Source organism: Narcine bancroftii, chromosome 1 (assembly GCF_036971445.1).
Source record: "Narcine bancroftii isolate sNarBan1 chromosome 1, sNarBan1.hap1, whole genome shotgun sequence".
In the NCBI taxonomy this organism is placed as follows: Eukaryota; Metazoa; Chordata; class Chondrichthyes; order Torpediniformes; family Narcinidae; genus Narcine; species Narcine bancroftii.
This window is the reverse complement of record NC_091469.1, coordinates 202840183-202867309: the sequence shown is the minus strand read 5'-3', so window position 1 is coordinate 202867309 and position 27127 is coordinate 202840183. Positions and strand designations below refer to the sequence as shown.

At 40.9% G+C, this 27127-nt stretch overlaps 1 protein-coding gene across 2 annotated transcripts in view; it reads right to left on the bottom strand.

Moving 5' to 3' along the window:
- Positions 1 to 27127, bottom strand: part of LOC138738226 (nuclear receptor subfamily 6 group A member 1) — a 323219-nt gene that overhangs the window by 125161 nt on the left and 170931 nt on the right. The window lies entirely within an intron of this gene.

Here is a 27127-nt window from a genome sequence, read left to right as displayed (position 1 = left end):
AAGAGAAGCACCATGATGCACAAAATTTTAAAGCAAATTGGTATTTTTCCAGATATAATATTTTGTAAATTTAGTCATATATAGAAAAAACACATCATCCTCTCTTGGGGTACAGATCTCTTGATTAATATGTTTGCATTCTTCCAATGTCAACATTTATCATCCTCAGTACTAAATTAAAAATTCACTATTTTTTTGACAAAACCATGAAGGGTTGCAACACAGAATGAAGCCATTTAGTCCATTGAGACTTCACTGAATCTATGTAAAGGCAATCCAGCTAGTCTCACTTCAAAACCTTCATGACTGCAAATTACTTCCTTTCAGATTCCCTTCTGAAACCTAGTTCTCTTCTGTACAGAAGAAATTAATCAGGCTCACTGCATTCCACAATCTAACCACTTGTTATGTAAAAATATTTTTTTCATGTTAGTTTAGGTCCTTTTTCCAATCATCTCCAATTCATGTCCCCTGGTTCTTGGTTTATCTGGCAATGAGAAAAGCTTCTTTTAATTATCTATAGCCTTCACGGTTATAAATTCCTCTACAATATCCACTTGCAACTTCCAGCTATAAGGAAATAACCCCAGCTTCTCTTGTCTTTCCACATAACTAAAGTGCTTCACCTCCAGAATTATTTCAGAAAACCTCTTGTGCACTTTGCAAAGCAGTTACACTTTTATTTTTAAAAAGGTTTTCTCCAGAACTACCCAATTATAACTAATGCATTGCTTTATACAAGTCATCCATTGCCCTTCAATTATTGCTCTTTATATCACTATCTTAAAAAAATGTATGTTAACCACTTTTTAAAAAACTTGTCCTGGAACTTTCAACAACATATGTATATTTTGTTTATCTATAACTAGCATTTATATTTCTGAAACACAAAGCCTATTCACAATATACTAAATATAGGGAAAAACAGATAAAGCTGGATACTTCATTCAAAACAACATTTTAAAAAATCCCACGTGAATCTTGAAAAAAATCCAGAATTTTGAATTTGGGTTCAAAGGAGTGAACGAATACTCAAGGAAAGTCTGGAAAATGGAAAAAGATGTAGAAATTAATCTTCAGAACAAAGGGGTTGTTGAGGTCGGGATGAGACTTGACTTAGTGGGATAAAGAAATAGCAAGGAAAGGTATATACTGCACTTAGTTTTTGTATCGATAGTGTCTGTGAGCTATTTACATTTTGGGAGACAAGTTGGGTGGAGGGCACAGGGGTGGACAAGGTGCTGTATTCCTTTTTCTCCAGAAAATTCCTCATCGTAGACAATTATGGCACAAGAGTTAGATACATTTGATGCAAATGATTGTAGCTGAGTTCCTAAGTCTAGAACTTAGAAAGTGAAAACATCAAGCATCCAAGCAGGAATAAAAAATGATTGTTTTGTTTCAGGTACAAGTATTAAACCAACTTCATGCCAAGTTATTTCATCAGAATTACAGCAATGGAAGTTAAGGCCTTAAGAGAAGGAATAGCGCATTAAAATGTGCATGACTGGGCAACTAATCTAATCTGATTTGTGCTTTGTTTATTACCCTTAATACTCTTGGAATACAAACAAAAAAAAATCACTTAAAATGTTCGTTTCCTAATATTCACAGCCTTTCTGGGAAACTGTAATTTTTCTTCATTAAAATGGGTTAATGCATCAAAAACATTATCAGTTATGGATACAGAATAAAAAATTGAATGCAAGGAAAAGCAGAAAGGTATATGTACATTAATATCATATTTATCTTTACTTTCAGGATCAGAGACCTCGACTCCTAAACCAATCCATTTCACAAAAAGAAACAAAGCTATTTGAAAGAATGACAGCCCTAACATGCTGTTTTCAAGAAAATGAAATGATTGATCTTGTGTTCACATAGAAATGATTTCCAGGCCAAAAATACTTTGAATTACAATTTGTATTTTTAAAAATATAAAAATAATCTGGTTAGGAAAATCTTTAATACATCTTACCTTTTTCATTGTGCCCACCAGCAGTGACAAAACAAAAGTGAAACAGTTTAGTGTTAACATCACAACTCCTTTGGGGACATGGCTTTCTATAAACAATAAAACCAAAAAAACCCCTTCTCACCGTTTCTAATGTTAATTTAACTAATCTGTTCTTTGCATCACAATGATAATTCCTACCTTGTGTACTAACGCATTTGACTGAAATAACAGGACTAAGATCAGCAAATGCAGCAAAGCATCATTAATAATCCTTTGCTAATTAACTAGCACGGGGATGTGCCTTATTCACACACGAAGCCTCTGACTGTGACAGCAATCCTTTTGTTCAATGAATAGAATCAGCTGCTTTTGATTTCAATGCCTATTTCTATTTACATTTTAAAAGATAAATTTAAACTTAAAGTAGCAGCCTAACTTTTAGCTTACATTTTCTAACAAAGGGTTGTATATTGCATTCCTCTTACAATGCCTGAAGTTATCCTTTGGAATACATTTGATGTAATCAGGATGCTACCTGAGCAAAAATGAAACAGCTGCTTCATATTATGGAAAAAAAAATCAGTTTCACTAAATACTTTCTAAATACAATAAGTTTCCAAATGTCCGAAACGCTCGGGACTGGATATATAATCGGTTAACTGCCTTTTCCTGATATCTGATCTGCAGCCCAGTTTAAGCATCGGCCATTGCCAATCCTGACACCTCCCCACCGCTGTCGCGGAAACAGCCCAGGCACCCGAGGTCCATGCTCGGATCCCCGACACCTCCCCACCGCTGTCGTGGAATCTGTCCAGGCACCCAAGGTCCCCGCTTGGATCCCTGACACCTCCCCACCACTGTCACGGAAACTGCCCAGGCGACCGAGGTCCCCACTCAGTTCCCTGACTCCTCCTCACTGCCATCGCGGCACCTGCCAGGGAGCACGAGGCCCCTGCTCCAATCCCAGCCCAGTAGCATCAGCATAATATTTGTACAGAATCAGTGATTTAATCAACAACAAAAAATAAGGGAAGGGTTTTCAAGCATGAAATACATAAGAGCTCTGTTGGATTCAAAATGGCGCTAACAGTGTGTCAGAGTCCCACTTGAGCACGGGGTGTAAAAATAATTTCAACTTTTTTTTCAACTTGTTACATCATGTTGCCGCCAAAATTTTTTGCAGATAACTGTTAGTTTCAGTAAATGGCTTTCAGGTAATCGGAAACATACCGTAATTTGAACATGTGGAAAATGCAGCCTAATTATGTCATAAAAGTGCCAGGCCATGACCACCTACAACAAGAGGGTATCTAATTGTCTGCTCTTGACATTCAAGGGTAGTACCATCATAGTTTTGTTATTATAAGAACCATAAGCTCATTATTTACCCACCGGTGCAGGTTCGGCGGTATCCTGCAGGGCTCATAGGCCTATTTTCGTAGGCTTCTTCCCGTTGACGCACACGAGGGCCGGTACCGCCAGAGCTGGATTGTGGCAGCATATGTGCGGTTGGCTCGGCCCCAATGACGCCAGTTTCTGCTGTGGGTCTGTCAATACGCATGAGCCACACAATGTAGTGACACATCTGCACTCGGCTCGGCTCTAACAGAGCAGCAATTGCAGCCAGGTCCAAGCATGCCACACCAAGGAGCACGTGCAGCAGTTCCACAGCGTTTAAAAGGAAGTTCTTCAGCCAGCGTTAGGAGTTTGGAACCAGAAGGAGGGCGAGTTAGGGGGTCTATAATTTCTATTGACTGTTTTCAGTATCCTTTAATTATCAGTTGAATATCTATTAGGCTTGGTTAAATGTGCTGTTGTTAAGAATAAAGGATTTAAAATACAGGTACACAATCCTTTATCCGGAACCCTTGGGGGACAGTGTGTTCCAAATTTTGGATTTTTCCTGATTTCAGAAAAAAAAGCCAGCTGCCCTAGATTTAAGCCCACCCGAATTGTGCTGCCATATCCACCCCTTTTCCAGTAGCGCTGGCATCTCTCTCCTCCTCTCCCCCCCATCCACCTGAGTCGCGTTGCCATCTCTCTCTCCTCCCCTCCCCGCCCACCCGATTCACACTGCTGTCTCTCTCCTCCCCCCTGCCTACCCGAGTCGCACTGTGTCTCTCTCCCCCTCGCCCACCCGAGTCACGCTGCCGTTTCTCTTCCCCCTCGTCCACCTGAGTCGCGCTGCCATCTCTCCCCTCACCCACCCGAGTTGCACTGCCGTCTCTCCCCCACGCCCAACCTTGTCACGCTGCTGTCTTTCTCTCTCCCTCTGCTGTACCAGCACCTGGAAAAAATGCTGGTTTTGGAGCTTTCCAGATTTTAGATGTCCAGATAAAGGATTGTGTACCTGTACAACTGAATTTATGTTAGAAGTGATTGGAAACATGTCACGGATAAATGCCTAATTTAGCCTCCAAGAAACTTCATGGAAGTCACTACAGCCATCAACTAGAAATTCAGCTGGACCAGCAATATAAATACTGTAGCTGCAGCAATTGATCAAAGGCTGGGTTTCTCGTGAAGAGTGTGATGCTCCAAAGCCTTTCCACCATCTGTAAGGCATTTCTAGAGCGTGATGGAATAATCTCCATATGCCGGGATGAGGGGAGCTAGAAAAACTCTCATTGCCACTCATCATTATGTAGAACAAAGCACTCACATCAATCCTCACTCTCTCCACTACATGCAGTGTGGCTGTGTACCACTGACAAAATGCAATGTTACTCCTCTATGCCACTTCAAGTGCACCCAAGACCACTCTTACTGAGTATTTTCTTCTGGGTATCCATCCCATAGGATGATAATGGTTCCTTTTTAATCAGTTTGTGGGGTTTGATATGATGGTACCCCATTCCTCAGAAAGAAACATCTTAAACATGAATGGATTTAGGTGAGTATAGGTCCAGACCCACCCTCTTGATACCCCCTCCCGAATCCAGTGGCATGGTGAGGTCCAAGACTGCTGGGGAAAGTTCTGTTGCAGTGAATGGCCAGACCAAGCTTTAATGCAAAGGATGCCCTTCCCGCGCTTCACGGCACGTGTTTGCTAGATGGCCATTGACCCTACAAGAGGGTTTGGCCACCCTTTGACAGGTCTTGTTTTTCATCCTGCAAGTTGTCTAGCCACCCTCTGTATCAGGCAAGCTTGGTGGGGGAGCTGGTTTAGTCACTAACCACCTGACCAGGCGACAGGTAGCACTCAGACAAGTGACCTGACACATTATCCTTACCTTATCCTTACTGAGTAGGATAAGGGTTATGGGCACATGGGATCACCATATTTTGCAGGATCCCTTCCAATATGCACACCATGTCTGAGGCTCTTTATTGCTAGGTCTGAAATCTGAGTGACATCACTCACAATTCCAACAACTAATTTGACCCTCAATTCCAATGTTGTCTATGTTGTAGAGTATTTTCATATCCTCCATGATTTTATTGGGATTTCCCCTTAGGTCTGGTTACCTCCTATGTTCCAAAGACACACAGGTTGATGGGTAAATAGGAGTACCATAATCCTGAAACTCCTTGACCAAAAAACATTTTGCCAGTGTTGCAGTCATTCAAGAAGACTCACCATAACTTTTCATGGACAATTATGGATAGGTAATAAATGCTGCCCTTGCTCATAACATCCATATTCTAAAAAAAATGCAAGTAAAAATTCTAATTTTCACTCATCTAGGCCCTGGTTATTGAAAACCCTTACATTTCTGCATCTATTTTTCAATCAATGTGTTGTATCTTAACATCAATATAAACATAATTTTTAGCCATCTTTGGGTTTTTTTGATGCTCAAAATTAAAAATTTTTCTTTTTGTACTTACATGAACTTTCTCAAGATGTTTCTCTACACAATGAAGGCACAGATTGTGGTGCAAGCTGAGCAGATTACAACTGGGTTGTTAACTGGATTAATCGCTTGTGCACCCGAATTGTTTTCCATGACTTATACACGAGGACACCAGGCCCAAACAAATATTTACTATACCGAATTATCATTTATAATAGTGGACTTTTTTCCCCCCAAAATTGATGACTTCATAATTCCATTTGATATTCAAGTTCCCATGTTTACACCCACTCACTTAGCTTGCCAATATCCCTTTGAGGCTTTATTATCTCCTCCCAACTACTCAAAAAAATCATACCTAGTTTTGTACCAGGCACAAACTTGGATAAACTGCATTTGGAAAGGCAAGATAAAATAACTGGTACAATTTTAATGAGTGTGCAGAATAGTTGACTTTTACTTCCACAAAGCTCTGAAATTATTATGGATGTAAAAGCATGTTGATAGGCCCTATCAATAACTCCAAAGCTGTAGAGTGAGGAACGATAGGCTTTATTATACTTTAGACTTGTAGCTGGCCCAATTCCAAGTGCTCGACTGAGGACAGGGAGAGAGAAAGAGGTCGACCTTCATTCCAGGGTCACAAGAGGAGGAGTTACCAGGGAGCAAATCACCAGTCGGGGATAGGCCAACTATCCATTGGCAGTTACATATTCATATCACCACATTCACCCCCTCCTTTAAAACAAAAATGCCGCTGGGTTAAAAGTCCTAGAGGCTCAACCAGTCAGGTGGTCTCCTTTCCCTCTGTGACTGGCACAGTTCTGCTGGAGGTATAATGGTCAGCTCCATTGCCAGTCATGTGCCCTGAGGTTGGGGAAGGAGGGCTGGCTCCCTCAGACATGGGACTCGGTTGAACGCAGGGGCAGTCGTAGTGGTCGGAGCAGCTGTAGCAGGGTCCGGGGGTGTATGGTACAGTGGGTGGGTCGCTGACCTGCACCGAATCCCTGATGGGGGCAGCATGTAGGACCTGGGTTGAAGAGGGTGGGGAGTGGGCAGGTGTCTACGGCATGCACCAGGCCCCAGTTGGGGACCGTGTCCTCATGGCTGACCTTGTAGCCATACTGAGGGTTGGCATGCAGGAGCTGCACCTCTTCAATCAATAGGTCAGACTTGTGACCCCTCACATGTTTCCGCAGCAGGACATGTCCCGGGAATGGGGAAGGAAAACATGCGTTCATGTGGGGTTGCGTTAGTGGCAGTGCATAACAGAGATCAGATGGCATGGAATGCTTCCAGCAGGACCTCCTGCCAATTGGTCACTGCCAGACCTTTTGATTTAAGAGCTAGGAGGACAGCTTTCCAAAATGTGGCATTTTCTCTCTCTACTTGGCTGTTCCCCTGGGGGTTGTAACTAGTCGTCCTACTAGTAGCAATGCTTCTAGCCAATAGGTACTGCCGCAATTCATCACTCATAAAAGAGGACCCCCAATCACTGTGGATGTAATTCTGGTACCCAAAGAGGGTAAATATGCTGCGGAGCACCTTTATGTCAGTGGCTGAGGTCATGTCGGGTCAGGGGATGGCTAAAGAGAACTTGGAGTGCTCATCAATGATGTTCAAGACGTATACATTTCTGTTGGACAAGGGCAGGGCTCTTTGAAATTGATGCTGAGTCATTCAAAGGAGCATGTGGGCTTTATGAGGTGCTACTTGTTGGGCTGGAAGAACTGTGGTTTGCATTCCGCACAAACCTGATAATCTAACATCCTCAATGGAGCGGGGTAGGTTCCGGGTTTTCACGAAGTGGAACAATCTTGTGACTCCAGGGTGGCAAAGGTCATTGTGGATGGACTGGAGTCAGCTGAGATGCATGCTGGCACACATCCCCCAGGATAGGGTTTCTGAGGGGTGTCATTGAGCTTGCTCAGCCCCAAATTCAGTAGGATATTGTAGTTGAAGGTGGAAAGCTCAATTCTCCACCTCAGGATTTTGTCATTTTTGATCTTACCCTATAGGGTAAACCTCTTCCCGGCTAAGTAATGATGCCAGTGACGTACCACCTCAACGACAGCCTGTGCCTCCTTCTCAAGAGAAGAGTGCCGTGTCTCAGGACCGGGAAGAATATAGGAAAAAAAGGCTGCAGGCTGCCTTCCTGGTTGAGAGTAGCAGCCAGCACGAAGTCAGAAGTGACAACGTCGCTGTAGGAGAACGTTAAGTCGGGTTTAATGACCGACCCTTGGGGTGTACGTGAAGCTGGTCGATAGGAAAGGCTTCAACTTACTTACTCTTTTGAAGTGTCCTTTCTTCCCGCATCCCTAGCAGGTGGCTTCTCTTGCCATCACTGGGGGTGCTTCTGCTGGCCATAGAAGTAGCACTTCAGGTGCTCGGCTGTGGCATCGGAGCTTCCCTGTACAGAGGTGGTCTGTGATACCGTGTCCCATAATGGCTGCGCCCACGGTCTGCACGTGGATGGCCCATTGTCGGCCACGATGCATTCAGCATTGTAATGGGCTGAATCTGAAGTCCTAGTGAGCTGGAGGGCTCTCTGCAATGGCAGCTTGTCTACTTCTACCAGTCACTGGCGGATATAATTGGACCTCACCCCATCTAAGCAGATCAGCTCTTCCACATACTTGTCTGCCAATACCAGGGCGGGAATATTGCCCCTGTATTCTCACCCCAGATTGTGCAGGACCTGAAAGAAATCATCCAGAGTCTCACCAGGTTACTGTTTTCTTGAGGCCAGGAGGTACCATGAGTAGATTTTGTTTACGCATGGTCTGTAGAGGTTGCGGAGCTCAGTCATGGCTGCGAAGTAAATCATGCAGCCTCTGATCGCCAAGTACACACAGCGGTCGATTCTCGTCCGCAGTAACTTGAGTTTCTTCTTGTCAGAGTCCACGAGGTCCTCAAAAGCTTTCAGGAAGTCTGTGAAGCACTCGATCCACTGCTCGTACAGCTCTGGGGCTCTTGGCATCTGTGGGTCAAAGTCTAGCCTGTCGGGTCACAGCAGTTTATCCATCCCATATAACCATTTACGGAGCGGAAACAGTCCATGTCGGCCTTTCGATTCCGCACCGGTTCACTAGAACAACTCCACTAGCTCAAACCTCCCGCTCACCGCCAATAATTCTCCAACCCCCTCAGCTCCATGTACACATCCAACCTTCTCTTAAATGACAGAAGTGACCCTGACGCAACTATCTCATTTGGAAGTTTATTCCATTCTGCCACTACTCGCTGAGTGAAAAAGCCACCTCTAATATTTCACCTAAAGTGTTGCCCCCTTACCCTTAACTCATCCCTTACCCTTAACTCATCCCTTACCCTTAACTCATCCCTTACCCTTAACTCATCCCTTACCCTTAACTCATCCCTTACCCTTAACTCATCCCTTACCTTTAACTCATCCCTTACCTTTAACTCATCCCTTACCTTTAACTCATCCCTTACCTTTAACTCATCCCTTACCTTTAACTCATCCCTTACCTTTAACTCATCCCTTACCTTTAACTCATCCCTTACCTTTAACTCATCCCTTACCTTTAACTCATCCCTTACCTTTAACTCATCCCTTACCTTTAACTCATCCCTTACCCTTAACTCATCCCTTACCCTTAACTCCGTGTGTGAAATTTAAAGTATAATAAATTGATAGGCTCTATCAATAACTCCAAAGCCAGAGTGAGGAATGATAGGCTTTATTTTACTTTAGACCTGTAGCTGGCCTGATTCCATGCTCGACTGAGGACAGGGAGATTATTCCAGGGTCACAAGGGGAGGAGTCACCTGGGAGCAAGTCACCAGTGGGGGACAGGCCAGCTATCCATTGGCAGTTACATATTCATATCACCACACCTGTATGTTACTGAACATTATTTATGGGGACCCAAAAAACCACCAAGCTGGAAGGAAGTTCAGAAAGCCCATACACGACAGAATGTGTTTCAAGTAATTTCCAAAGGTTTTCTCCTTAACAGTTACTGATTGACAAGATGGATATCTACAAGGTGGGCAATCAAACTACACTAGGCAACAGCTGTGGGGATAAATAATGATGGGAGCAGAGTGGGATTAAAAACATTGATGGAAGTTTGGGAAACAAAGTCTGAGCAGTGAAATCACTGAGGCAGAGGGCGCCAGAGAGCTTGTCGTCATCAGTAAGAGGGAGGCAGGGAATAGCTGGAGTTGGGAGGTAGTGGGGGCATTTTCCTTGGCAGATTGAAGGGCCTGATCAATACATTCCCGATCTTCCCAGCCCACAAGCAATATTTTGAAGTCATTCACCTAACAGATTTCTCCAACTCGGGTATATTTTTACTCAGGTATATCAATTAAGATATTTCAAAAATCTGGCCAATCACAGTTTAAAAATAAAAATGATGGTAAGCATTTTACTCTGTATCACACCATTAAACCTACATATATGGAGATCCTTTCATCTCATTATACATTTAAAGTGCACAAAAATACACTCAGGAGGTGAGACATCTATGCTTAAAGCAGGGTCTCGACCCAAAATTGTCTCTATAGACTGACCAATTGAGTTCTTCCAACAGTTTGATTTTTGCTCTAAATTACAGCATCTGCAATCTCATCTCTTATGTCTTTGTTTAGAGTGTACCTTCTCTCAGCATCATTCCTGATTGCCCTTCCTATTTGTGTGTTTTCTAAACTATCCATTTCATCTCCAACATTTCATTTGATATACAGTGAACACCAGCACAGAAATCATAAAAATGCTGTCAATACTGACACTGTCTATACATATAAGCAATATTAAAATGTCAACTTTTTAAATAAACATTTTTTTAAATGATTGAATACAACACATTTAATAATGAGAAAATTGTGACAATTCTGCCACTGTTGATGGAGCATAATTTATTTTCCTTTTTAGTAACTCCTATCTCTTTCAACAAGTGAAAAAGAGATTTATGAATATAGACTAATCCAGACCTTCTAATCCAATACCCCCACCCCTGAAAATGATACTTTCATCAAGAAATGTATTATGGTTTTATTAAAGTGGCTTAATTATTATGACGGATGTGTTCTTTTCTTTTTTTTCTACTTTTTTTCTTCTATCTGTAGGGGTTAGGGATGGTGGGAGAGTGAAAATTGAAAATTATTTAGTATCTATTATGTAATATTACAAGTTAATTTGAAATGTATGAAAGATACTAATAAAAAATGTAGAAAAAACAAGTGAAAAGATTATTTTGTACTTAGAAATTATATGAGCAAATTTTGATGATTTTATAGAAATATGAGCTACTGAATAATGCACCAATATATCTGTATATTCCTGCAACCCAGCAGCAGTAGATTTTGGGAGTGGAGACTAAAGCTGGTTTTACAAATGAATTCATGACTCAGTGACAGCTTTAGACAGGGATACAAATAGGGTGGCCATTCTAAAGGAGGCCATTGTCAAAGGTTAGTGTGTGTGTGTATAAATAAAAGTGTGTTTACAGTTGTCTTTGCAATACCATTAAACAATATTGGAAAAACAACAAATGCAAACCTATGATCATGTCCTCCTTTAGAATAGCCAACCTAGATGTAAATGACCTGATTTCTCCAACTCATTACAAACTGTTGTTTCTTTAGACAATTCGGCTTTGGACTCTGGGAATATCGTGACAACCCTTTCACTCCGGGACATTTGCTTTTTAACAGAACGCCTGCTGTCTAAAAAGCACCTAGACAAAATTAGAGGGGGTGGGGGTCATTCCAGTCCTGGCTTTTTTCTGGCAGCAGACCTCACAACAGTCCCGGAACGCCGGCTGTATAAAAGGCACTTTTGGTATTCCAGGACCTATTCGGGTAAGGATGTGAAAGTGTATTGTAACATTTTTAAAGAATATTTACGGTAAGCATTTAAAACTTAGTCAAACATGGAAGTAGAACAACAGGAAAAATCTTTTTAATAATAATTATGCTGTCCTGCTTTGTCCCGGCGGCCCACTGTTTCGTTCTTTCCCAACGGCCTGCTGCTTACTCTCTTTTGCTGTGGGATACTCATGGAGAGGGGTGAGGGTAACACAAAGTATGGCTGGGTCCAGTAAGGTATCATTCCCAGTACATCACTGATTTGACACTAGGTCTGCCAGATTGAGCTGCAGTTATACAGCAAAGGTAAAAGGCAGAGTCAATCTGCCTGACAGCGAGTAGTTCACTTGGTAATACCTGACTAGCAGGCACTTGGGTTTAGTCCATCTCGGATGTCTATGTATACTCCCATAAATGTAGAAGTCTGAAATAAGCTGTAGGTGAAATGGCTGGAGCTTGAGATGAAATGAGCTGGTGATGAAATAGTAATGCATCCCCTACAAGACTCACCATTTTGTTAGGTGGGTGATGCACTGATGTGCTGCTGGAGGAAAATGATTTGATTCATAAGCATATAATTCATGTTTTTTTTACAAGACAGAAGTGGGGTTGCTCTTGATTTTTCAAAATAGGGCTTGATCATTCATGAATAAGATAAAAATTATACATCAAAGGATACTGAATCTGGAACTCTACAGAAAGAGGGTGTAAATGCTCAGTTACTGAATTTATTCAAGACAGTCACTGACAGACCTTCAGATATTAAGGAAGAGGAGATTAGTGTTAGGGAGTGGCATTATGATAAAAGACCATTCCCCACAATGATCCCACAACCCTGCTCTCAGCTGTCCCCAGTTGTCTCCAGTCACCTTGTGCTGTGAGAAAGCTGGTCTGTGGGTTTGTCCTCAGTTTGAACAGTGTGAAGCCCACAGACCTGCTACCAACCCCACCCCCCCCCAACCGACAGCCCGCCACCAGCCCCAAACGATAGATAGAGGTGATTAGCAAGAGATTACTTAAGGTGGTATGAGAATGTAAAGAAAAAGTTTGAAATCTACTGCTATAGATCAATACTTGCAGAAGATTTTCCCACGCTCTTTTATATATTGTGCACGCATGTTTTTATTAAATTGTGCACATTTTCCCACACTCTTTTATACATTGTGCACATATGTTTTTATCAAATTGTGCATGTATTTTCCCACGCTCTTTTATTAATTGTGGGTTAATAAAAGAACATTTTATTGCAAACCCTTGTGTCCAGACTCGTCTCTCACGAGCCTGTCACTTTTCCAACACAACAATAACCAGTGTGGGGATCGACAGTGTAACAGTTGGGGTTACTTACCATTATCACCCTAATTTCAACCTTGCCATCAAGACTGGGGGAATATTTGGGGGGGGGGTGGGGGAGAAGTGGGACTAACATGACGTCAAATACGGTATGTTATACATGACACTAGATGCCGACGCCTATGCCGTTGAGTTACACGCTCCATCTCTTTTGCTTGTGGAATGCCAGCTTGCTGTGTAAAAAGACAGTGAACTGGAAAAATGCCAGCTTTGTTCGTTTCAATGTAAACGACCAAAGCCACTTTAATGGCAGGTCTTCCTTGCAGAAATATTGTGGAATTTCTGTGTAAAAACCATAAATAATAAAAAAGCTTGTGTGTGCATAATCATACATTCCAATATTGAAGATTTCAATTAGTTCAACAGAATTAATGGGGGGGGGGGGATGTGGAGAATGTGGTAAAATATAATTGCTACATAAAAGCCATGAAACTCTCTCAGTACACTGATGATAGTTACATTGGGTTTTTTTCATAAATTAGCAAATTAATCTGTGACAAGCATTGTTGGCAATTGACAAAGCACAATAATAAAAACTGCAAATGCCTATCATGCTCCAAAATTTTTCATAAACTAGTTCCAAACCCAATTAATAGATAAGCAAATGTGAGCAGCATTAAGAAAATGTCTGTAGAGAAAAATTACAAGTTTTTAAACTTACATTTTAAGTTTCATCTTTGAGGTGAATAAAGGAATTTCCACAAGCTTCCTTTGAAGTCCTCCTTTTTTTAAAAACTATAAATTAAGCTTGTAATGATTTTATAATGTACAATTCAGGCTTACTTGAAAACTTCGCAAAATCTCTGAATTCCCAGGAAATAAGGATGACTTATTTTCACTTCAATTCTATGGGCTCTGAGATTATTGAATTTAAATAATTAAATTGAGACATGCAACATGATAACAGGCATTTCGGCCCACAAGTCCGTGCCGCCCGATTTACATCCATTAACTTACAGCCCCAGTACGTTTTGAATGGTGGGAGGAAACCAGAGCCGCCGGAGAAAACCCACACAAGTCATGGAGAGAACGTACAAACTCCTTAATGACAGCGCGGGATACGAACCCCGGGTCTGATCCCAATCGCTGGTGTTGTAAAGGCATTGTGCTAACTGCTATGCCAACTGTGCTGCCCCTAGGACCAAAGAGACTCGGAGCTCCAGGTGTCGTTCCAAATGCTCATTGGTTGGTCGTAGGCAGCTGGAAAATTACATTTTGTCAAGTCGACTTAGAGAACACCTTTGAATCATTTCCTCGGTACTCTACCCCAACAAAGTTCAGAGCAGACTGCCTGCTTTTGGAAGTTTAATGCCAAACAATGTAGATTACCTAATGCAGCAAACACAGTCCAAGTAGAACCTTGATAGGGATAGAGCCAGCAAATGGGTATTGATACTGTGTTACCTACTCTATTTGTGGATTAAGAGGATTTTCTGCAGACATTGTCAATTTGTTCAAATGCTGCATGCAAGAGAACAGATCTTTCACAGAGCAAAAAACACAAGAATCCTGGAGAAACTCAGCAGGTCTTGCAGCAACCATGGAAAGTAAACCTTTCAGGTTTCAAGTATGGACCTTTTTACTCTACAATCGTAGAGCCAACAGATTTCCGTGTTTCACTCCTTGCACTATGCAAAAGACCCTTTACCAATGTGGCCTTGCAACATTACTTCTCTTCTCAGTAGTAAAAGTCCATGACAACAGCCTGGAAAATGTGAACTACCAGTACATTCAATGGAAAGCTATTTCCCAATGAAGGAAGGTGTCAATGATGAGGATGAAAGACGGCATGTATAGTACTTAGCAAACTGAGAAAAAAATAACTTGCCGATCAATTACTGCAAGAAATTCATGCAAGCAGTGATTCCAGCCTCCGGAGACATGAACTATCTGCAGCAACACAATATAAAATACAAACATAGTTCTATCGAGATAGACAAAGAGTGCAGATGCTGGAATCTTAAGTAAACTCAGAATTCAAGTTAGACACAAATAGTCAGTAAGTGTTTTGCATCAAGTACCTAATCATGACAACCTTAATAAAGGCCCCAGACCCTAAATATTGATTGACTCTTTCTACTCATGGATGTCGCCTGACCCAAAAAGTTGTGTAGCTCATTGTTTACACAAACTGTTTGACTGTCCTTGGCTTCATATATTGTCAGGGAGAGGCTAAATTTAAACTTGAAGAACAACGCATCATATTTCTCCTAGACAACCTTAAAATTAATGGCATGAACGTTGATTTTTTTTTCTAATTTTAGGAAACCCCTCTCTCTGTCTGATTCTACTGTTCCCATCTCTTTTTTACGTATTCCTGTACTTAACATTTTTTTCTAACTTTTCTGTCCCACCCATCTTCCTAATAGTTTCTCCCTCTGCTTCTCTCTCCGCCTCCCATACCTTCTGTCCTATTCTCTATCACCTCTGGGCCTTTCTCCCAGCTTCCTTTCCCCTTTATATATGTAATCTCACCTATTCTCTCTTAGTTTTGATAAAGGTTCGGACTGGAAACATTGACTAACCGGAGGGTAAGTCAGAATGAAGCATCATTACAAAATTAAGTAAATAATGAAAAGCTGGATAAACTCATGGGCAGTCTGCATTTCTACCCACGGATGTGGTCTGACCTGACACAAGATTCCAGCATTGGCACCTTTTGGGTTTCTCTATAATTCCATGTATGCCCTATAGATGGAGCTGAAGATTTAAACCCTACACATTTTGTAACTTTCAAGTATGGACTCATGAACCTGCATAACACCTTCATTCCTTAGATTTACAGAATAGTTTTACTTCTAAATTTGTTTTCAGAAAATCAAAGAAACTGACGTATATTATTATTTTTTAAAATTTACAAGTTTTTTCTTTGGCTTGGCTTCGCGGACGAAGATTTATGGAGGGGGTAAAAAGTCCACGTCAGCTGCAGGCTCGTTTGTGGCTGACCAGTCCGATGCGGGACAGGCAGACACGATTGCAGCGGTTGCAAGGGAAAATTGGTTGGTTGGGGTTGGGTGTTGGGTTTTTCCTCCTTTGCCTTTTGTCAGTGAGGTGGGCTCTGCGGTCTTCTTCAAAGGAGGCTGCTGCCCGCCAAACTGTGAGGCGCCAAGATGCACGGTTTGAGGCGTTATCAGCCCACTGGCGGTGGTCAATGTGGCAGGCACCAAGAGATTTCTTTAGGCAGTCCTTGTACCTTTTCTTTGGTGCACCTCTGTCACAGTGGCCAGTGGAGAGCTCGCCATATAATACGATCTTGGGAAGGCGATGGTCCTCCATTCTGGAGACGTGACCCATCCAGCGCAGCTGGATCTTCAGCAGCGTGGACTCGATGCTGTCGACCTCTGCCATCTCGAGTACCTCGACGTTAGGGGTGTGAGCGCTCCAATGGATGTTGAGGATGGAGCGGAGACAACGCTGGTGGAAGCGTTCTAGGAGCCGTAGGTGGTGCCGGTAGAGGACCCATGATTCGGAGCCGAACAGGAGTGTGGGTATGACAACGGCTCTGTATACGCTTATCTTTGTGAGGTTTTTCAGTTGGTTGTTTTTCCAGACTCTTTTGTGTAGTCTTCCAAAGGCGCTATTTGCCTTGGCGAGTCTGTTGTCTATCTCATTGTCGATCCTTGCATCTGATGAAATGGTGCAGCCGAGATAGGTAAACTGGTTGACCGTTTTGAGTTTTGTGTGCCCGATGGAGATGTGGGGGGGCTGGTAGTCATGGTGGGGAGCTGGCTGATGGAGGACCTCAGTTTTCTTCAGGCTGACTTCCAGGCCAAACATTTTGGCAGTTTCCGCAAAGCAGGACGTCAAGCACAAGTACAGCACGATTAAAAGCCCTCCTGGTCCATCAGCACATGCCACCAAAATACCCCAACCTACAACCCCATACTTTTTGAAGGGTGGGAAGAAATCAAAGCACCCAGAGGAAACCCATGCAGATGTGGGAGAACATACTAACTCCTTACGGACAGTACTGATTAGAGCCTGGCTCACTGGCACTGTAATAGCTTTGTATTAACCATTATGTTAACCGTTCTGCCCGCATTAGAGATATTAGGAACAAACTGAAGCCAACTAAAACGAAGCGCAAAATGCAAAGCCAAATTCCAGATCTTAACCTCTCTAGTTATTAGAAAGTTGTGAGTTTTATACTTTTCAGTCAATGTCAAAGGTTTAAACAAAGTTAAGATTTATCTGGTTTCTTTGCTGAAAGAATAATCTATTTTGCAGATTTCACGAGTTGAATTTAGTGGGTTTAACATAGTTTATGTCACGAGTGGATACCAGAGCTGAACAGTTACAAGTATATCAGCCAGCTAAATTTAAAGCTGATTCTTCATAGTATTGGTTCTTTGTTACAATAGTTGCCTGATTTAATATGAAAAATGCAAATCAGAATGGATTCCTAATAATTATTAGGTTCAAGTCATTAACTAGGGTAACCATTAAGTTACCAGTATCCAAGTGACAAATAATACTTATCTAAAATAAAGATAAACTTAAAAAGGATTTATTTGAAACATTTTAATGGTATATGAGAAAATTAATTAGTTCTTGTAGATAACTGAGCTGTATGCATAAAATGTGGCATGGTTGGCATAGTGATTAGTGCAACACCTTTAGAGCACCAGCGATCAGGTCTGGACCAGGGTTTGAATCCCGTGCTGTCTGTAGGGAGTTTGTACATTCTTCCCGTCTCTGCATGAGTTTTCTCCTGGGGCTCTGGTTTCCTCTCATCGTTCGAAACATACCAGGGGAGTAGATTAACAGGGTGTAAATTGGGCAACACAGACTCATGGCCAAAATGGCCTGTTATCATGTTGTATGTCTAAATTTAAATTTTTAAAAAATTAAATTGCCTCAGACCCCATATAATGGGAAGAGGAGTAAAAATAAAGCATCCTTGTTTCCTAGGAATTGAGAGATATTGCAACGCTTTGCCTTTTTTGGCTTCCAAATTTGGTAGTCAGACACACTGAGAATTTGGTTTAAATTTAGAAAACATTTTAGTTACTACAGGTTTTTAATCAATTAGCTCTATTCTACATGACTTTTTTTAACATTTGGTCCAAGATATTGGTTATATTTAATGGTTAAGCTTGGGTATCCAATCATTTTTTAGATCTATATATTGATCAAAATTTTGTTTCTTTTGAACAATTATCAGTTAAATTTAAAATTCCTAAACATCTCATTTTTCGTTATTTTCAGATTAAGAGCTTCTTAAATTCTTTAACTTTAAACTTCCCCAGGACTTGGATCCTAACCTTATTTGGGATTGCTTTTGGCCCTTATATGAATTACTTTTAAGATCTAGGGATAGTTCCCTGGGTCGTATTAAGAAAATACGTATTAAGACTTTCAACAACCATTTTGCTGAAACTATATGGGATTCTATTTTGAAAAGTTTTCACTCATCTTTCTTTGTGCTAGGCATTCAATTATAAAATTTAAAGTAGTCCATCAGGTCAACTTTTCCAAGGTTCAGTGAGCTAAATTTTATCCTAACGCCTCTTCTAAATGTGATAAATGCATGACTGAGGAAGGTATTTTGAATCATATGTTTTGGTTATGTCCTTCTCTCTCTCATTTCTGGCAAGGGGTATTTCACATTTTATCATTAGTTCTTGATATTAACTTGAGTTCTACCCCTTTTTTTGTTATCTTTGGAGTGAGTGGATTTAACATTGAATTCTTCATAATCCCATAGAGTGGCTTTTGCTTATTGCTAGAAGGGGCATTTTGCTGAGATGGAAAGATGCTGTCCCTCCCATTTATACTCAATGTTATTGGATGTGATGGCATGCCTTTCTCTAGAAAAAAATTAGGTGTTCTACTACTGCAATGAATTTTAACTTTTTCTTTTTGGGGTCCTTTTTTCAATTACTCAACTTGTAGATTATTGACTTTTTTTTACCCCATTGTTATTATTATCAGTAGTGGATTCGTTAACTTAGCCAGCAGCCCTTGTAGGGTGGGGTTTGATTCTTAGTTTAGAAATACCCGTTTTTTTCTATTTTCTTTTTTCCAACTTGTTATTAATTTACTTTACCATTATTATACCTATATATTTTGCATAGATTAAAACCAATAAAAAGATTGAAAAGGTTAAAAAAAATCACAGAAATAGTGTTGCAACTAACAACTACTTTATTTACCTCTTTCTCTACATGACTTTCTTTTACATTGCAGCTTTGTTCTTTTTTAATGTTTCATCCTTGAGTTTTGGAAGAAATTACTTCTTTATAGCATTCAACTTTAACATCAATTACCCAGACACTGCCAGCGTGTAATTATCTCAAACCAGCATATTTGCCAAGCCTGGCTAAATTGTGATACTGCAAATGTCACCAAAACATCATTAGAGCTGCCTACATAAATATGGAAATGGGTATATATCATGGCAGAAAAATTGCCTGCTTAAAATGAAAGTTCACAGACATCAACAGATGCCAGATGTTTAGGCTCTCAGTATTCAAAATTAAATTTAAATCCCCAAGGGATTATGCTGAAGAGAAATAGGAACATGCTGATCATTTAAGTACAATCTTCAAATTAGTCTTGATAAACAACTCAAATCTAATTATTTTGGCTCAGGAATCAAATCATCATTATGCATTTTGCTCTAAAGACACTGAAATCTTAATTAAATAAATGTGGCCAGATGGAATTTGCTCTGAAATCATTTAAGACAGCAAATGCAAAACTTAAGTTAAGTTTTCCATTTTCAGTCTTAATCAATTCAGAGCAAAAACTGAATGCAAGAACCAATAAACAGTAAAGAATGTTCAGAAAAAGTGAGAGAAACAATCTTGTGAATTAGACCTCAATTAGTGTAGCACATAATGTCAAGCAAGATGATAACTGTATGGGGTCAACAGGGATAATCTGCATTAATTTAGAAGTAATAAATCACACCATTAATCTGTTAAAAATTTCAAATCTACGTGGAAAGTTGGCAGGATTATTGAACAGCTCTTTCAATCATTCTGAGATAACACCACATGGTTCTTCAATAAATGAGGACTTCAAATTTTGTAAGATGTCAGCAATACTTTCTGAAGGTAATTGAAATGCAATTTATAATATAACTAACTGAATTAAAATATTCTTTGAAATACCAAACAAAATATATCAGTAACAATGTATAAAGGGTGAATGATTTTCACCCTAGTATCTTTCAGTCTTGGTGTAATTTCCTGTGCAGGCAATTAAACCTTTCACTGCTTTCATACACTTTACCATTAGAAAATAATGTCAACAAGGCTACTTTTCATCTTTTACAATGTTCTAATTCCCTTGGAAGTGTAGACATTTACAACTTTTAGCCTGCTATTCACAATCTTTGTGTTGATCTATTAAAAATTGCTATTCTTCATACATTCTCAATCTGTTGGTTATGCAATGCAGTATTGGAATGACTTCATCACCAACATCGAAGTACTCGAGCTGGCAGAGTCCGCAAGCATCGAATCCATGCTGCTGAAGGTCCAATTGCGCTGGGTAGGTCACGTCTCCAGAATGGAGGACCATCGCCTTCCCAAGATTGTGTTATATGGCGAGCTCTCCACCGGCCACCGAGACAGAGGTGCACCAAAGAAGAGGTACAAGGACTGCTTAAAGAAATCTCTTGGTGCCTGCCACATTGACCACCGCCACTGGGCTGATATCGCCTCCAACCGTCCATCTTGGCGCCTCACAGTTCGGCGGGCAGCAACCTCCTTTGAAGAAGACTGCAGAGCCCACCTCACTGACCAAAGACAAAGGAAGAAAAACCCAACACCCAACCCCAACCAACCAATTTTCCCTTGCAACCGCTGTAACCATGCCTGCCTGTCCCGCATCGGACTTATCAGTCACCAACGAGCCTGCAGCAGATGTGGACATACCCCTCAATAAATCTTCGTCCACGAAGCCAAGCCAAAGAAAGTTGGTTGCTGCATGGTCACAGTGGTACAAACAGCTTCATTTAAAGCCACATTTTAACCTGATATTAAATGAATATAAAGCTAAAACTTGGCAGCGCTGCCAGAGCTGCTGTAATGGCAGAACTGCCACCGGTGCAGACCCAAGGAGAGCAAAGTGCGAAGATACAGCGCTCCCGCAGGTCCAACCACCCGGTCAACTGCTGTCAGCTCCACACAGGCTTTGAACCACCCATTAAAGGAACCAACAGTAGTTTTATTTAAAATCCTGCAACTGCAGAGTCTGCACCAAATATGGCGGCACCTCTGATCGGCGTCAGCCACAAGGTGTTGCAGACTCCAGGTAAGCAGAGGACTGGCGCAGAGCACCATAAAACAGGGAGATCACCGTCATCTGAGAAGGAGAAGCAGAGGAGACAACCCATGGGATGGTGACAATGGTGACAGAACAATGAGGGGGTTCTGATGAAGGACCCATGCATGTGGCAGGCTGCTGGCGACTTGAGGTGATGAATCCACGGAGGCGATGAATCCATGGAGGCTGTGGCTGCTGGAGACTGCTGTCAGGGGACTCACACCAGGCTATGGACTGCTGAAGACTGGCTCCAAACTGACTGAAGGGGTACCCTTCTCACAGATAGTAACTGCTCATATCTGGAACTCAAGAAACCAAGTGAAATTTCAATAATGCTAACTGTTTCAAATTCTTAGTGCAGATTCTTGAATGAGATGAAAAGTCAAAAATTAACTGCTGCCTTTACCTCAATACCCCAATGAGAACCAACTCAATAAGATGCCAATTACATCTACCACTTTGAATAATATTCTCATGACTTTCATTTAAGATCAATGATAACAGTATCTACGCTTTCAAGAAAGGCGCCAATAAATGCTTATTTACTCTATTGTCTTATATTGATAATGTAGATAACCACACACATTTGACAGTGGATTCATCCAGTACTCTAATCAATCTGTTCTAAATAACATTCCTGATTACCCTCCCCCATTCATCCACACATTACCATTACCTGTTCTACTTTTATGAGCAGAAATTTAAATATTAAAATCACATCAAGTTTAACCAAAATCTCTTCCATTCCAAATCACTCAAAAAAATCACAAAGGATGAAACTGTCTCTAATTGCTTTTCATTGTGTATAAAGGATTCGAGCAGAAACATTCCAGAAATTCAGCATATTATCACAATTAGCATATGTTTATCCAGTTATCTTGCCCATTCCTCTCCAGACACCACATCACCCAGAAAACAGGGAGTCAGTAGCATTGATTTTCTGGGCCAACTGCAGATGAGGGGACAAAAAAAAAAGACATTTTATGTCCACAGTTTGCAGATTCCATGTACTTTTTGTTCCCAATATCAACAGAGAAGTATTTCTGATTCTTTTACCGTAATATTGACCAGTTAAAAACATATTGCAAAACCCCAGTGTGCTGCGTTCAACATGCTTATTTTCAATGGTGCGTCATATGCCGTCAAACATTTGAAGTTCTGTCAAATCCCTAAAAGGTGGGAATGGACTCACCAGAATTAGTTTGTCAATGCTGTTAGGGTTTGTTTTGGGGAGAAGAGCTCCTGAGTGCCAAATATTCCCACTGCCACTTGGAAATTGGAGCAACTCCTTCATTGTTCCTCCATCAGTACTCCTGATGTGGCTTCCTCCACAATGGTGAGATCAAGCTCAGAGTAGGTAATCAATTTTCACAGCACCTATGCTCTATCCACTACGGCCATCCCAAGTTCCCAGTTGACTGCTAATTCAACTCCCCTTCAAATACTGACTGTCCACCTTCAGCATTCTTCACTACTAGGGAGTGGCTGATTGCAAATTAGAGGAACAACATATTTCACCTGGGAAGTCTACAAAATTGAATTTTCCAAATTCATGTCACCCTTACCTCCCATGCTCCCAACTCTTTCTCTCCATCTGAGTCACCTTTGGAGCTCCCAATTTTGTCGTCTTCCTCCATGCCACTCTTCAGCTTTCCATCATCCATGTTCATCCTTTTCTCCCTTCTGGTTCCATCCATCCACTAGTCACATATTTCATCCACTGGATTCCATTTCAAATCTGGTTCTATCTGCCCTTCACCTCTCCCTTAATGGTTCTCATTATCACCTTCCTTACTCATTAGAACTGGTAGCCTTTATGTTCCTTCTTACCACCCTCCAGCAACTGTTTTTACCTTTTCACCCCCCACCACACCCACCCCATACCTGGCCACAACTGTTCCTTTTTTTTTGTTTGCTTCTGTTCATCAGTCACTTGCCTCTTTCTCTCAACACCACCCACTCCCCAGGTGGCTCCTTCTGTCCATCACCCCTCCCAGTCCACCTACTAGGTACTGGCCCGATCTCATTACCTCCTCTTGTACTGGCTATCCTTCCTCTGAGTCCTTATACTGCATAAGGACTGCCTCAACCAAACACATCGACATCTCCTTCCTCCCCACAGATGATGCTTGACCTACTGAGTTCCTCCAGCAATTGTTTTTATGCTGGATATTGGAGTGATCTGGCTTGACCATAGCACCAGCATGGGCTCTTTGCAGTGACTGTATCAACTCAGAGTTCAATGTGAAAGCTAATCTTTTAGAGATCTTGCTTGTTCTTGTTTCAGCACTGGAACTTTGGCTGAAATGCCACCAAGAGTAATGTAGGGAAAGGCCTAAGAGCAGCTTTGGACAGAAGCTTAAAGTATATGCTCCACAATTCCCAGTCCACCATGGCAGGGAGTGGCCAACAGTTTATAGAAACTGGTCGGCCTCTTCTCTCAAATAACCAGCTTTGTTGGTTATCTATGCTTTAACAACTTATAACTGCATTCATGATAAATGTTACCATGATGTATATGGTGCATTGTTGACTTGCAATTCACTAGAACAAAGAACAATAGAGCACAGGTACAGGCCCTTCAGTCCATGATGTTTACACCAAACATGAGGCTAAATTACACCAAAACTCTTTTGCCTGCACATGATCTATATCCATCCATTCCATGCATATTTGTGTGTCTATCTAAGTGCCTCTTCAAATACTACTATTGTAATTACTTCTATCACAACCTCGGGTGCCGTTCCAAGCATCTGTAGCCGCTTTCAGGTGCATTTTCCACCAAGAATGCACCTGCAGAAGCGGGTGCAGACCTGTGGAATGGTCATTCAGGTGTAAGTCCTGAAAATGCTGCGCTGTCCACCTAAAAGGGACAGCTGCAGGAGAGGGGCCTCGGAGCGCACTCCGGCTCCTGTCCCTGTGGGACGTCGGGACAGGGGCAGCCGGCAGGGGACTTTGGGGCAGGGACAGTCTGCCCTAATATCCCACGCCAGCCACCCCAGCCCTGATGTTCAGTGCTGGCAGCCCCTGCCCCATAGTCCCACACCAGCAGCCCCTGTCCTGACATCCCGCGCTGGCAGCCCCTGCCCCATAGTCCCGCGCTGGTTGCCCCTGCCCCATAGTCCCGCGCTGGTTGCCCCTGCCCTGATGCCCTGCGTCAGGAGGCAGGGACAGAGGGGAGGGGGGCTATCAGGCGCGGGGAGTTAGGTCGCCTTCTGATTGTCATCAGCCCACTCCTTAGCAGCCGCTTTCAGGCAGCTACATTCAGGTGCCTAGGGGGACTTCAGTGCTCTGGCGATTATCCCTCTCGGAGGAGGGTTAGAAAATGCGCCTTGGAGGTGCCTACTGCTTTTTCAGGTGGCCTCCCGACAGCCGCATAAGGGTAGAATATGTGGCTTTACATTGGGGTATTCTGGCCACCTGAAAAAGCCTTACCACTCTGTTAAAAAAAACTTTCTCCGCACACTTCCTTCAAACTTTCCATACCTCGCCTTAAAAGAACTGTAAACAGATAATGAATATAAACAAACTGTGTACAATACAGAGAGAAAAAAAGAAAATCAGATGAGTCTCTGATTTAGTTTGTCATTGAGGAGTCTGATGGTGGAGGGGTAGGATTTGTTCCTGTACTGGTATCTATGTTTGTCATAATTTTATAAACTTCTATCAGGTTTCCCTTCAGTCTTTGACTCTCCCAAGTTTGTTCAACTTCTCTTTATAGCTCATATCCCCTAATCCAGACAGCATCCTGGAAAATATCTTCTGTAGTCTTTTGAAAAACCTCCACATCTGTCCTGCAATGGGGCAATCAGAATTGCCCACAATTCCAAGAGCAGCCTCACTAAAGTTTTATGTAACTGAAACATGACTTTGTTACTCTTGTACTCATGTTCCAACAAATGACGCCAGGCATTCACACATACGAGTATGAGAGTTTATCGTCACACATTTGTGTGCACATGTACCAAAATTCTTAAATGCTGCAGTCACACAGGTAATGCAAAATACACTAATTACCAATGTATAAATTAAATGACCACAATATGCAAGACAGAAAAAAAATACAAAGGATAAATAAATATTTATAGTTGAAGTTAAAATATTAAAATAAAACATTTCAATGGCGCAAACAGATCTTTTGGTGGTTCCAGAGTAGTTTAAAGTTAGGATTATATAGAGTGGGGGATCAAGAGCCTGATAGCTGTTGAAATTAAAACATTTTTGAATCAAAAGATGCTGGTCTTCAGACTTGTATCTGAAGGTAGCAACAAGAAAGGAATGTGACCTGGGTGATGGGGATCCTTTATGATTTTGGCTACCTTCTTGAGGCAGTGACCATGATGGACTTGGCTAGATCTGGCTAATTTCTACAGCCTTCCTGCACACTCAGGTTTAAAAATCAGAACAGTATACTTTCACTGTATACCTGTAGAAGTTCAATAGACTATTTGATGATATGCCAAATCTCCTCAGACCCCATCTCCAACTGGATCCCACCACCAGACACACTTTCTCCTTCCTCTCAGATTTAAATGAAGTTCAATCCCTCCTTGTCTCCCTTGTCCCTTTCCATTAATCATTCCCAGGTATTTATCCCAAGATTGCACTAAGAGATACATCTGCACTGACACTGCCTCCATATTTGAGGGGACAAATTATTTCACATACAGTTAATCTTAGGAAAAAGTCTAATAAAGAAAAACTGGAATTGATTAATTGGATTAAAGAAATTGATATATTATTTGCGCAAAATAAAGATCCAGAGTTATACAAAAAAGAGTTGAACTTAAAACTAAATTTGATCTATCTATATATCCTATTGAACAACAATTGTTGAGAAGTAAAAGTCCTTTTTATATTCATGATGAAAAGATTGGTAAGTTACTTGCAGGTCAATGAAAGATAATGCAGTTAAAAACAAATTAGTAAGATTCAAATAAGAGATGGTACAATGACTACAGATCATTCTAATATTAATGAGACTTTCAAACAATTTTATTCTAGTCTTTATACTTCTGAATTTAAGAATAACTTCAATGGCAGAGTTTCTGGAATGTATAAATTTACTTGTTTTACCTCAGGATAAGCGTATGAGGCTGGAGGAGTCTATTTCTTAGGATGAAATCTCTACAGTTATCTCTTCTATGCAGTCTGGTACATCTTCAGATCCAGATGGATTCCCTACAGAATTTTATAAATAATTTTTTAAAAAATGCCTTGTGCCTTATTTAAGCACTGTGTTTGAAGAATCATTTAATGAAGGAATGCTTCCCTCATCTTTTTAATGAGGCTACTATTTCTCATTTTGAAAAAAAGGGAAAGAAGCTACAGAATGTGCTTCTTATAGACCAATTTCATTACTTAATCTTGATATGAAGTTTTTATCTAAAGTTTTGGCATATAGATTAGAAAATATTCTACCAACAACCATTAATGCCGATCAAACAAATCTAATTAAAAATTATTAGTCTTATTATAACTTACATGGTGTATTGAATACAATATATTTACCTTCTACTCATGTGATGGAATGTGTCCTTTCTCTAGATGCTGAAAAAGCGTTTGATTAGGTTGAATGGATATAATTATTTCCTATATTAAATAAATTTAATTTTGGTCCAGATTTTATTAACTGGATCAAAATATTATATTTACATCCTACTGCTTCAATCAGTTATAATTTATAACAGTCGAAAATATTTAAGCTATTTAGGAGAACATTAAGTCTTTTACTATTTACTATTTGATATAATACTAGAACTAATAGTGGTAGCACTTTGAAAATCTGTAGAATTTAAAGGATTAACTAGAAATGGAATTGAACATAAAGTATCTCCTTATGCAGATGATTTATTATTTTTTATTTCAAATCCAGAGGTTTCTTTATCAAATATATTAACTACAT